Source organism: Phoca vitulina, unplaced genomic scaffold (assembly GCF_004348235.1).
Source record: "Phoca vitulina isolate PV1807 unplaced genomic scaffold, GSC_HSeal_1.0 scaffold20, whole genome shotgun sequence".
NCBI lineage: Eukaryota > Metazoa > Chordata > Mammalia > Carnivora > Phocidae > Phoca > Phoca vitulina.
In genome coordinates, this window is record NW_022589723.1 from 18,495,614 (window position 1) to 18,509,133 (window position 13,520).

The 13,520-nt window shown below is 43.7% G+C and overlaps 1 protein-coding gene across 6 annotated transcripts in view; it reads right to left on the minus strand.

Moving 5' to 3' along the window:
• Positions 1-13,520, minus strand: part of LOC116640812 (aromatase) — a 129,440-nt gene that overhangs the window by 60,212 nt on the left and 55,708 nt on the right. The window contains exon 1 of one of the 6 annotated variants that reach the window (XM_032418069.1): positions 7,556-8,631. The exons of the other annotated variants lie outside the window; for them this stretch is intronic. The gene's annotated coding sequence lies outside the window, so the exon portion shown is untranslated. Of the gene's footprint in view, positions 1-7,555; positions 8,632-13,520 lie in introns of those variants that run through there. 6 annotated transcript variants of the gene reach the window in all.

Here is a 13,520-nt window from a genome sequence, read left to right on the forward strand (position 1 = left end):
GAACCTGCTGTTGGAAGTGGGGTTGACAGCCCTACCCTATGGATTCCCCACTAAGTTCACAGAAAAGCCCACTTTCTGGTAGCTCCTAACCAGTGACTAGGTATAGTGGGGGTGCTAGTGCTATAGCCCATCCCAGGCAGGGCAGGACTCTTCCAACAGGAAATCTTTGCCTGGGGACTCCCCATTTCTGGCCAAAACTCTTGCTCAGAACTACAATGTAGTCTGAAGCCTTCTCCATACAATTCTTCCTTCCCTCTCTCCCTTCACAGGTGTCAGACCGGCACTGTGTTCTGACTGCTTCCATACCTGTTCCTGCTTCCTCCTGTTTTATCCTTCCCAGTCTTTTCCCCTATAAATCTCTTGCATGTCTAATCTAGTCCTGTTGCCTGCTTCTCAAAGGTCCTTAAATGACATACTTTGGTTATTCTAGCTCTTCATATTTCTATATAAATTTTAGAAATAAGCTTATGAAATTCTACCAAAAAAAAAAAAAAAAGGAAAAAAGAAGAAAGCCTGTCAGAATTTTAATTGGCAGTTCATTGACTCTACAATCAATCTGAGAAGAATTGTTACCTTAACAGTATTGAGCCTTATGTCATATATATGTATCTCACCATTTATTAGGTATTCTTCAATTTCATCCAGCAATGTTTTGTACTTTTCAGTGTAGAGGTCTTAGACATCTTTTGCTGGACTTGCTAAGTATTTTTATGTTTTGGGGGACTACTGTATTGGAATTTTAAAAAAATTTATTTTCCAATTGATTGCTATTAGTGCATAAGAATACAATTGAATTTTATGTATTAACCTTGCATCCTGAAACCTTGCTACTATACTAGTGACAGTAGTTTTGTCTTTGCTCCCCTTACCTTTTGAAATAAAATTTTCTTGGGACCCCAGTGCTGTAGTAAGAGTCGAGTGTGGGTAGCTGGAGCTCCTCCTTCTACCAGCTTCTGTCTCCCTCCCCAGAACCCACCACCCCCACCTTCAAAACTGATTTGGGGAATTTCTGAAGAGCTCCAAGACTCTGAGTAACATAGCTAAACAATCCACTGTTCCAGAGAAGTGGGTATTTCCTGAGCATCTCCCCCAATATTTTATAGGTATTTTAATCCCATTTTAGTCTTTAAAAGAAAACAAAAACACCTTGTAAGATAAGTAGAAGTGGTTCCCTTTTAAAGGTGAAGAAATGAGAGATTAAATCTCCTTGAAATGGTCTCAGAATTGGCTTCTGTCTACAGAAGGATTAAAAAGCATCTGTCTGACTCCAAAGTTCATGCTCTTTCCTCCTGTCCCAACCTGGCTATTTCCCAGGCTGACTGAGTCAGACAGCTAGGTTTCAAACTGGATTTCTGTGAGGGCCAGGTCTTTAGACTGGCTCATCTTGGCATTCATGTAGCACATGAGCTTGCAGGTCAGGAGGCCTGACTAGGCTCTGGTATTCCACCCCCAGGGCGCCTACACCCCAGTCTGGTTTCCCAGCTTCCTCTTCCACCCACATTGCTTTTGGAGGGTATCCGTGACCTCTCTCTCACCCGTCTGATGGACTGTTTGCAAGTCTAAGCACTTTTTACTCCTCTGCTGCCTTAGCACAGAAAATCTTGGACCTGGGTGATCCAGTTTGCTTCTGGTTCTCTTCTAAAGTCTCTAGTCACCTTCCATCTGTCTTCTGATCTGTACTTTGGGGCACATAGTTAACATTTCTAAGGAAATGTCCCCCCCTTGGATGGGCACATTTAGAGTATCTAAAAACAAGCTCATCATAATTCTACCTAAACGGGTAGCTAATTCCTAACTTCTCCTATTTCTAGGGATTCCACCATCCTTTTGTTTCCTTGCCCCCTTCACTTCTCCCATTAAACCACCAAGCCTAGCCCCTCATTCGCTTCGAACCTGTTTTGGGTTGGGCTCTATCTTTTGCAGCTATTGCTCAGGCCAGGGCCACATCAGTTCACTTTTGATTGAGTCAAGGATATCAAAAGACTGATCTTCTAGCCTGTAGAATCCCTCGGCCAAGGTCAATAATACATGGACAAGAATCTTTTACTCTGGCAATTTTTGTCATGGGTATCCACAATCGAGTGATATTCAAAAGCCAGGAGCCTGCACCAGCAGATTTTGTATTGGCTCCCCATTTTCTATTCACTAAATCTGAACCCCTTTGTCAGATGTTTCAGGTCATCCATCTATCAGTGTCCTGTATCACCAGTGTCGTTGTTCACACTATTGCTCCATATGGAACTCTTTCAGCCAAGAGCTGAAACCCAAGCTTTGCTGGCCCTCTTATGTGACCTGATTATGCTCTCGTGCTTGCTTTTGCCTGCTTTATTCTACATGCCATGAATGCCAACATTCTGCCAATCTTCAATTTTCCCCTTCATTATAAACCCGAGGCCTCTAGTTTCCTATCCTAGGATTTCTTCTCTAACCCTTTCCAACCTTCAAGATGTGTGTTCTAGGATAAATCTTTTAGGATATGCTTGTAAATATCTTATTTGCTATTAAACTAGCTCTGTTGAATAGAAGTTCCCACATTAACTGGAAATGAATAACATAAGGCTATGAGCTTCTTCAAGACAAGGACCATGTCTTATTTAACTTTATATCACCAGCATCTAGTCTAGTACCAGGCACATCATTTAAGTACAGTAAACATATGTTGGATAAATAAACACCACTTTATGGCGCTACCCCCTTCAGCAAGTTCTTTAAATACAAAAGAGTTTCAGGTGCCTTATCTGGAAAATTGTGCTTAGAATACTGACATCAGAAGTCATGAACACTAAATAAGAAAACCTATGTATAGGTCCTAGCACAGAACTTGGCACAGAGAGCTCCATCCATGGGAGTTCACACATTCCCACTAAGTTTTTAGAAATATTGTCAGAATTGTGGAGTTCTCACAATTGCTTTTGCATGTCAAGTGTATTTCTGCTAGATCTTTTTTTGAGGCAGTATCAAACACAAGCATGGGGGTTGTAATAATCTCTAAGAAAATAAAATCTTTGTCCAACAGGACTATTGTTATTTTGGTGTGGGGCTTGGCTGTGACAATCCTAATATGCAGATACATGCTGGTTTATCTTTTTAAGGGATTCCATAAATGCATAATCTGTTTGGATGCCAGGCTTCATTAACAGTGCAGACTATTTTCCCCTCCCCTTCTTTACTTTTCACATGAGGGAGAAATTATATCATCAACAGGATGAACAACCTTTAAACACTCCACTGTGTTCACTGTAACACTGAACTCTGCATATTTGTATCTAGCAGGGGGAATGAGAATTATTAATCCTGAAGATGTGTTAAATGAATTTCATGGATTTAATAATTTTCCTACTTTGAGTGGCAATTGTCCTTAAACTGAAATATGCCCTCATTTTTTCTATCTGTAAACTAGGGGTAATAGTTTGTATTCTCACCCCCTTAGGATTAGCATCTATAATGATACAGAGGAAAGAGCACTGGACTGGGAGTCAGGAGAACAGAGCTCTATCCTTCATTATGACTAGCTGCATAGACCTTGGGCATATCATTCAACTCAGTCCCCTCACCTTCAAAATGATAAGTGCAAATTAAGCAATTTTTAAGTCAGCTCCCAAATTAAAAATGATGATTTTTTTAAAGAAAGGAAATGATTTAAGTGGCCCCCTTCTTCTACCCAAGGATGCCAGATGAGAGGAGGCTTCCTGTGCACGCTACAGAGAAGGGGATTTGGCCTGTGCTGGCCATAGCAGGTATGTGGCGTCTATATGCCAACCATAAGGCAGGAACTCAAAGACGGTATATGCATGTCTTATTGGGGATAAGAACTCAGGGAAGCAGAGGCATGTGAATTACTTGGGATGCTTTTGCACAAAGAATATCATTATTTTTTGTACAAAAATCGAACCTATCCCCTATGCATTCTTTTCAGACTTCCTAAGCTGTGCACCAGCCCTCTGACTTATGGTTGGAGGGATTACCCTTAAGCATACCCCAGCAGAGAGGGATTGGAAAAAGAAGCGGGAGGTTGCCTCTTATACCTATTGGTGTGTTAGTCCCTTCTCCAGGGATGGACTCCAGTGTAGCCGGTGAAGAGCTGCCCCCAGTGTTCACTTGATGATCATGCAAAGTTCAAGGCAGGTCATGTCACCATCAGCTCCAAACCTTTCTGGATCCATATAACATCTTAGACTCTACATCGCCTATATACCATCATATTTTCCAGTTTTAGGAAGGAGCCAAAGGGTTTCTAATCAAAAGACCCAAGTTCGAGTCCCATCTACACAAGATGTCTGGCTTTGGGCAAGATAGTTTAGGTCTCTGAGCCGATTGATGTAAGGATCAACAGAAATGGGGATGTGTAGGGTGCTTTGTTTCAGGGCTAGTCATAGCTGAACTCTTTTACAAATCTTCTCCTACCCAAAAACTGACTGAGGAAGTTTTTAAAATTATCTAAGACTGATCCCTTTGCTAGGGAAACCTGAAGAGGGGGCAACGACATAAGCCAGAGGCTTTAGAACCAGAGGGGACAGGGCACTGCAGTCCTGCAACTCTGAAGCAAGGTCCTCGGGGCAAAGCTCTGCTTTCTGTAGCGTCGTTTCACCCTCTGCCTGCTCTGGCCACACCTGGGTCCTCTTCCCCACCACTTTAACTTGGTGGCAGGTTGCTTGACCCATTCAGGATCTTGGTTTGGCTTCCTCTCTACCCGTGCAGTCCCTAACTGTTGTGGTGTGGAGATGCCCCCGCCAGCCCCTCACAGAAAGTGTCCCTCAAAGAGTTCTACACCCCACTTCATCTGGGATGTACATCATGGCAAGGAATGGCGACACACCCGGGGGCCACCACTGCCACAGCCCAGCCGAGAGTACCCACGTCCAGTTCATAGCCTGTGGCAGACATTGAAAATGCAGGATCGGAGTCACCCCCCAGCCAACAGAACCAGGGGGTAAGGAGTCTCTTCCGTGAAAAGTTACCTGAATCTCCACTGCCAGCCCAACTACTCAGAGCTTTTGCTTCACTAAGACTGCAGAGACTATTTAAATGTCTGCTTAAAATAATTGTTGGTGCCATTGTGGCACAAGAAAGCACATAGGCTGGGGAGGGGGGACAGGGAGGGGTGTCAGACCGACCCTGGGTTTCAAGCCCAGCATGTTTAGGTAACATATTGACAAACTGCTGAACCTGGTTTACACATGTGTAAAATGGAGATGCTGATGCTTTTGCCCGGCTGTTGTGAGGATTAAACAGAACTGCACGTTGCAAAGTGTCTAGCCCACAGTGGCTGCTCCAGAGGTATTCTTTTTTTTTCCCCCCTTGCTTCCCTCTCACTAGAGAAAGACTAGATTATCCCAAGTATGATTCCTTTAGGAGGGTTAAAATTTTTCTGTTAAAAGTAGTAATTGATCAAGTTCCTGCCTAATCATTTCAATTCAGGTATTACGGTGTCCAGAGTAAACGGATTCGTTTGCAGCACCGATCTCCCATGCTGCAGGAATGTTGGGGAGTGGGTCTGCTGGCTGTTAACCCCTTCCCCCCAACACGCCCTCACCCCCACCGACCCAATCCCAGCCAAAGTGTGAAGGAAAAGAGCCATCAAGCCATCAAGACACAAAATAAAGATTATGATGGAAATTCTCATTCATGAAACTGAAACTGCCCTTTTTCCTAGGAAGCCTTCGCTAATGGAGAGGATTGTTTTGATTTTCTGGTTTATGATTTGTATTGAGACCACTTATGTGTACCTGTGTGTATCTCAGAAGTAACTAATCCCGACACAGCAGAATGCATTGGCTTACTTTATAATGCCCAGTCTAGTCAGAGTATTTCATTGCAGATTTCAAATCTTACCATTGTTTGTCCATCTTATTATTAGTCAGATGGCTCATTAAGACAGCCAAAATGACAAGCTCTACAGTGCCGCTGGCCCTCTTTGTTTCCTTATGCGTAGACAAAACATAGATGACACAAACCTCAAAGGACAGAGTTTGAAAAATCTTCAAGAACCACTGCAACAACTTAGCTGCCACTTGCAGTATGTTACCATATCTTTGCTTATTTTTTTCCCCTTCATATTTAGGAGACCATGATATACCTAAAACTGGAAATGTATCCAGACGCAGCCAACAAAAGCCATATCTTACCGTTATTTACCCAAGTTCCTTAACTTAAAGCTATAGACATGTTTCTACAATAATGCTCACACTACAATGTAAGTACATAAAATCATTAGCTCTAAGTGACAAAGCTATACATTTCTCTGTACTTTCATATTACATTGCTTTAAAAAGAGTTTCCGCAATTCAACTTAAAATACCCAAGTTGCTAACTTCTGAGCAAAAACAATCACAAGAAGAAATCCTTTCTGCCTCAGGTTGTTAGCAGTAACAGAAATACAAGTCATAAGCAGCCTTTAAATCAAGTGTAATCATATCATGCTGATAAGGAGCCTTTTCTCAGCAGAACATTAATAAGTCCCAGATTTTTCTGGGATTGTCCCAATTCTGGATGCCCTGACCCATTGCCAAGCTCTGTATTTGAGACAAAGTATCCATTTTCCGATTCTCAGAAGATGACAGTAGACCCTGTCCCCTCTGGTTCTAAAGATTTATTTCAGCTAGCCTCTCAATTTAAGGATAAGTGGCACATGCAATTTCATAAAAAACAAAGTATCACCATCCTAACTTGGGTTTATCAAAACTGCAATTATCTAAAGTCTTTTTGCTTAGATCTGTGATGTCTCTGTGTAATGTTGCTAAGCTCAATCAGGGAGATTTTTATTTTTATTTTTTATTTCACTCCCACAAAACGTCCCCTTTTTATGCCCCATGAGTACCCCAAGTGGGTTCGTAATTACACAGTCTTAATCATCTCCAGCTCCAATTTTCTAGGAAGACATTTATTTAAGTCTTTAATTCCTGGGTACCTGAAAAAGCAAACAAGGTATAGACGGCTGGAATTTCTCCTCTTTATAGTTTTAGAATGAAACTTTTCCCAACAGCAATGAAAACAAATAGAAAAATGCTTGCTTTTGTGCTATGAGAGAAAGAAAAACCAGTCCTTGAATATTTGCAACAAAAGACCATCACTTGCTACTGGAATTGACAACTGGATTAAAAGGCTGAAATTTGGAGGTAAAATAATTTTGCTATTCTTTAAATATTTTAGCAGTTTAAAAATACCCTGGGGGGGATATATGTAATCCCCCAGCAGTGCACACCACTCAGGGTGACATTCTGCATGCTCCTATTTTGCCACTGTGTGGATTTTTTCCCCTTCAAATGAAAACCTACAGAAATAAACTCTGAAAAGGATAGATTGCTCCCCCCTTCCATCCTCATGTCAATGAAATATTTTGAGTGAACTGTTTTCTGATCACAAAATTTATGTCCAAGTTGTATTAACAAAATCAAGAAGCAGTTATTTAATAGAACATTCTATTAAAAGTTAGCCAAAACCAACTAATAAAATCTCAAAAAAATGCACATATTTCAAAGAATCTTGTTCTCTTCAATAGTTGCATGAGTTTGTTTTTTTTTTCTTTTTCAGGAAAATGTGCAAATATCAAGGTTACCTGGGTCTGCTGGTCACTTCTAGTTTTTGGACTCTTGAAGATGGTGAGTTTTGCTAATGATGCGCGGCCGTTTAAGCACCGGGTGGCTTTTCTGGCAATCACTCTTTGTGTGCCATCTTTTATAAAGGTGCTTCTTGTTGCTAAGAGATCAGTTGCTTAGAGACCAAATCATTAAAAAAATATATATATGTCAGGGGCCAACATAAATTATAACCAAATTTTGTCGTTTCAGCTGGCCCTCTGAATGTTTGGCTTTTGTAATAGATCGTAACGTACCAAGAGAAGCCAATTACTAATCACAAATAGAAAACTGACCATGAGGAGAAGAAAAGATCTGTGCGTACGCTCGCATGGGCAGAGAGTAATAGCACGGATTCCCTGTGAAGGAGATGCATCGTCGTGAGGCTCTCGGAAACTTTTCCCTGTGGGGGTCCTGGGCGCATCCTGGGAATATAGAGTCACACATTCACACACACACATACACACACACACACACACACACACACACACCTGTCCCAGGCGAACTTGAACGCAGTTTGAAGTCTGAAAACGTGGGAATTGTGGAACCACTTGAGTCGTTTCCAGAGGGAAATTAGGAAAATGTAGGGTGGGAATCTGAAGGGATCTTAGCCTTCAGCCAGATGTTTTCATGTTTGAACAACTGTCAGTGTTTCTGGTGTGTATGTCCTGCGGGGAGGGGGCTCTGATACGAGTCTGCCTCTTATCTCCTCCCCTGTACTCAGATACAGCACTGACCAGGAGACAGGAGTATGTACAACTGGTTAAGTCTGTAAGGTTTGGCTTTGGTGCTCTTCCTCTCCCCCTTCAGGGTGACTCTGCCCACAAAGCCCCTGTCCCCTCAAACTGTCACCCAAGTGTTACCACTCCCAAGGACATTGGCATTTTAGGACTCTGTTTTTAAATGAAAGACTCTTAGATTCCTTTAAATTCCATTCTAAAGGAATGGTGGCATTCCAAGCTTCATAGTAGGTAGGACGGAAGATGTTTGGGAGCCAGGTAAAGCTGGACACAACCCTTTACTGTAGGACTCCATAACCCAGCCCCTTGTCCACTTTCCCCTTTTCCCCCTCCTATCCTTCACAGCTCTCTGCGGTCTCATCTTAGGTGAGAAGCAAGCAAGCAAATTAAAAAAACAAGAGAAGAGGTGAAAAGAGTACCTAGGATCCTAGAGATTTTTTTTTCCCTTTACTAGCCTCCAAAATGTTTGTCATCATAGAAGACTTCATGCCTTTGGCTTGATTGTGACACAAATGCTGTCCAGGAGGGGGAGGGGTGAGGGCCGTGGGCTGGGGTGGATGCAGCCAGCCAGAGGGTGGGGAGCTCTGGCTCTTTCTCTCTTTAGATCTGGTCACTGTCAGATGAGCATCACCCCATCTCTCATTTATAGAGTAGATGTAAGACCCACAACCAGCTTGAATTTATTTAGCAATAGATAGCAGTTGTAAAAAAAAAAATACAGCCTGTGTAAATGGAAAGGGGCTAACGCTCAGCAGAAGTTCATTACAGGAAGAAATGAAGCGCTGACTCCCCAACCCAAGCTGCAAGTGATGTGGACACAGAGCCCTTGAGTGTCGCAGAATCAACTCAGGTATACTAAGAACTAAGCGTACATTTTCCCTTAAAGTCTTTTCTCTTCTTTCTAGGTCCCCAGATTTCTCTTTATTGCCTTTTTTTTTTTTTTTTTTTTTTTGAGAGAGAGAAATGGAAGCAGAAAGGGAAGGGATCCAAGAGAGAGGAATTATGGGTGGAAAAAGGCGAGGAAATAAAAATGTCCGAACATATAGTCAGTACTCAGGAAATGCTAGTTGAAAGAGTAAGAAAGAGGAAGAGGAGGCTAAGGGGGAAAGAGGCCCTGAACTCCACTGTATGTTCCCAGAGGCAGAAGCCACCTTATGCTTTTCTTTCCCCCATTCCAAGTACTTTGTACAGGGCTTTTGCATTTAGAACACAATCAAATGTTTTTGTTAAATTCTAAGTCAAAGGACAAAAAGAGCAGAAGGGATGGGCCCGAGGGGGTTGAAATATTACTTGGCCCTATATTCCATGTACCTGGTTCCCTCCAAAGGAGCATATTCTGTAGACATTTGTATTTTGCACCTCAATCCAAAAATAAAAGCCCACCCTTCTTCTTATCCATCCATTCTAGTCTTTCTACTCCTTTGGCTCTGATTTGGCTCTCCCCTGCCTTGTGGCCATTTGCTTTGGATTCTTAGCTTCTACCTCTGAGACATATGGCTCTGCACCTTCCCTATCAGGAGGCACCATTCTGGATCCCAGTCCTTGCAGGCTTCAAGTTTTCACCTACCTGGGTGGAGGTGGGGAAACACAGTTGTCTATGAAGGATCCACCCAGTTGTCAACACTGTGTGGCTGAAGGAAATAGGCTTGGATCTGTAAGGGCTTTGCCTACAAATGTCCCAACTTTGAAGCTTTGAAAGGCATTTTTTTTAAAGATTTTATTTATTTATTTGAGAGAGAGAGAATGAGAGACCGAGAGCATGAGAGGGAGGAGGGTCAGAGGGAGAAGCAGACTCCCTGCTGAGCAGGGAGCCCGATGCGGGACTCGATCCTGGGACTCCAGGATCATGACCTGAGCCGAAGGCAGTCGCTTAACCAACTGAGCCACCCAGGCGCCCGGCATTTTTTTTTTTTTTTTTTGCATGCATGTAACTGTTTGCACCAAGGAATGTGGTCTGGTGTCATTTTGGGTCCTGCAGTATGGCAGACTACTTATTCACAGGTACATGGGACCACAGAGTCCCCACCTCTGCTGGGAAGCTGACCCCACCTCTGCTGGGAAGCTGCCCAGCCATGCAAGCTCCATCTCCCAATCTCAGGAATTGGGAGGAACAGCTGGGAACTCAGAACAGTGGGCTCCTGCCTCGAGATCAAGAGATGATACACTGAGAGACATCAAGTCCTAAGGCATTCTCTGCAGAAGTGGCTGCCACTGTTGGTGCCTTTTGTTAGGGAAACCAGTGTCCCAAACCCACTCCTAACTGAGCACTCAAAGATCCTGACACCATCAATTGCCTACTGCCCAATGGTCAATAGTTCCTCCAGGACTTGCCTCTCCTGGAGGAAAAGCCAAGACCCCATTTCTAGAAAGGCTTACACAGGACCCTCTTTAGCTAGGAGGTAGGAAGGATCCACTCCTATCCTGGGAAGTTCCAGTGTAGTGGCCTTCAACTCTGTTAATATTTCTCCAGGAAATTCCCAGAAGAGGCCTATAGAGGAGCATGACCAGCTAGATAGGGATGGAGGCTGCTTCAAGGGCACGGTGTCCTCTCAAGGAGGACCTCTGCATGCAACCTAGTAGAAGCTTGACCAGCACTAAACAAGGGGTTTTTTTTTTTTCAAGCAACGTTACCTTGCCAGATGCCCTGTGTGAGTGTGTTAGGCAGAGAGCTACTCTTAGAGGCCAGGGCACCAGGGGGCAGCAGAGGAAGGCTTGCCCTGGAAAAGTCACCTCTAGCCACCCAGCCCAGCTGTTACTATTAAAAAGTAGCATTTAAGCAGTGAGGGCAGCAAAGCACAACTGCCTCAATCTGAACTCTAGGGTACCTTTGGGAGGCATGAGGGGAAGGGGCAGAAGGTCTGCTGTGTCCCAGGAGACAGCTGCGCAACCCCACCAGAGGTATGGCAACCAAGCTTGTGCTGGTACAATCATGATTGCCTCTCTGGACTCAGAAATCTTCATCGTAGTCCACAGGGACTTCTAGCATGCTAAGACCTTGAGACACAGAGACCTGGGTCAATGGCAAACAGACCTCAAGACACATGGTTATAGTTGTCTTCCCTGATCATAACCCACCCCCCTTATGGTCTTGCCTCCTCTTTGCAGTGATGGAGGCCTTAAGACATCACATTTCATCCTCCTTTTTGGCACATTGTAACAGCCCTACTCAGCAAACTCTCTAAACATCTTGCTCCCTCATCCAGATTGCATACCAGCCTTGTGGGGTATACACCTGTCCACATGCACACCCACCAGTTCTCCAATAATTGCCTAAAGAGCAAGGCCAGACACAGTGTATCACTGGGTGCTTAGGAAAGATTTGTTCTTGCACCTGTCACCAGCGATAGACCTGATCCAACTATCCAGGAAAATTTACCTGTAACAACTCTGTCCCTTCCCTCGTGCTGGAACACCCTTTTCTCTCCCTACCCTCTCTTTCTCCACCCCTGCCACAGAAAATATGGCTTCCACCCACACCAAATTCCCAATGCTATGGTCATACCAACACTCTGGCAACTAGCTTGCCATGCGGGGAGCTACAGCAGCCCTCTAGCAGGAAGGCCATTGAGATGCCTTGCTCTAACATGTTGAAGACCACAACAAAGAGTCCACCAACCACTGCTCACTCCAGAGCGAGCACATGTATCCAGCTCATTTTGTTACCAGACATTCATTCAAGGCAGGGAGCTCTTGGACTGCAATTTGTGTGATAACGTAACAAAAGAGTACAGCCTAATAAGCACCACCACGCATTCCAATCTTACTGCTTTGCTTGAACAAAGAACCATGATGTTCTTCTCATACATTGTCTGACCCTGGTTGACCCTAAATTCATAATTCACCTTTGTCACTGCCTTTGATAGCTAACAAGTATATTAATTATACCCATCTGTTAGGTAGTTTACAGAGTGAGAAAAGACTGGGGAGAGGGATGGGAAACAAGAATATGATGTGGTGGGGGAAACATGGAAGCAAACAGAAGACAAGGGGCCTCTTGAACTTCACAAAATGATGTGTCCCCCACAAGGTGCATACATTAATATCCACACTGAACAAATTCCACGGTAACCTACTGACTCTGAAATCTTCTAATCCTCCAGAGAAAAAATTATGGAGAATTACTAATTGAAACACAATTATAAGCCAACAGTATTGTTTCACCAAAGTGCAGTTAAACTGAACAAAATTCTCTTAAACTAGTCTTCATCCTCCTGTCTCTTCTCTGACCCACCTCAGAGTCTATTTCTCCCTGTTTCCTTCCTCTCTTTACCTGTACGTCCCCCGCAGCTGCCTCTCATCTGCAGGGAGGCACTCTCCCTACCACCCCTCTGGACACCATTGCTCAAGCCTAGGACAGACACACATCTTTAAGTGAGGTGGGCTAAGATAAAGGCCAAGAAGCACTGAACTAACTGCTCTGTCTTGAGGCACTTGTTTTGTTGGATTTTTTTTCCTTCAAAGGTTGATTCTTGTCTGAACCACAACCTTCAACCAGCAGGGTACAAAGTGCTTCTTATTTCACTCAACACATCACATTTTGAGGCCAAGTGTGTCCTGATTGTAGTGCGTATGTCCAAAGCCCACTGTGTAAGGGCCCCAGTCCTTTGATAACTTAAGGGAATCTTCCTCAAGAAGAGCATGTTTTCTATCTATAGCCCCCAGTCCTTTGATAGCTTAAGGGAATCCTCCCAAGCAGAGCAAATGTTTTCATGCTGTGTGCTCCAAACGTCATTGTCTCCTCCCCATTCAGGGTTTTCCAATTGTTTTCATTCTGCAGGGGATTTGTTGATTTGTAAGCGTGGAACAGGCAACCAGTGGAAGGTTGATGAAAATCACCCAGAAGAAAATAAAAGGCAAGGATATGTACATAGGAGATACATTCACTGATGCACAAGCAAGAAGTTGACACCTCATGCCCATGACATCTTGAGAGAGGTAAGCTGTGGCAGATTCAGAATACACCTCTAGGAGGCCTCTGGAGGGGACAGGAGGTGCTGTTCCAGTCTTGCTGAGGATGATGCCAGCAGGAAAAGCTTTCAATTCATCCTACCTATCATTTCCATCCATGGGGTGCCGTTGATAGAGGGCAGGATGGACAAGAGTGTGGCTTGCCACCATGTTCCTCCCACCCATAACTCATCCAAGTGACACCCACTCCAAACAAAACTTAGACCTTTGGGGATGAGCTAGAAAATTTATCAGTCTT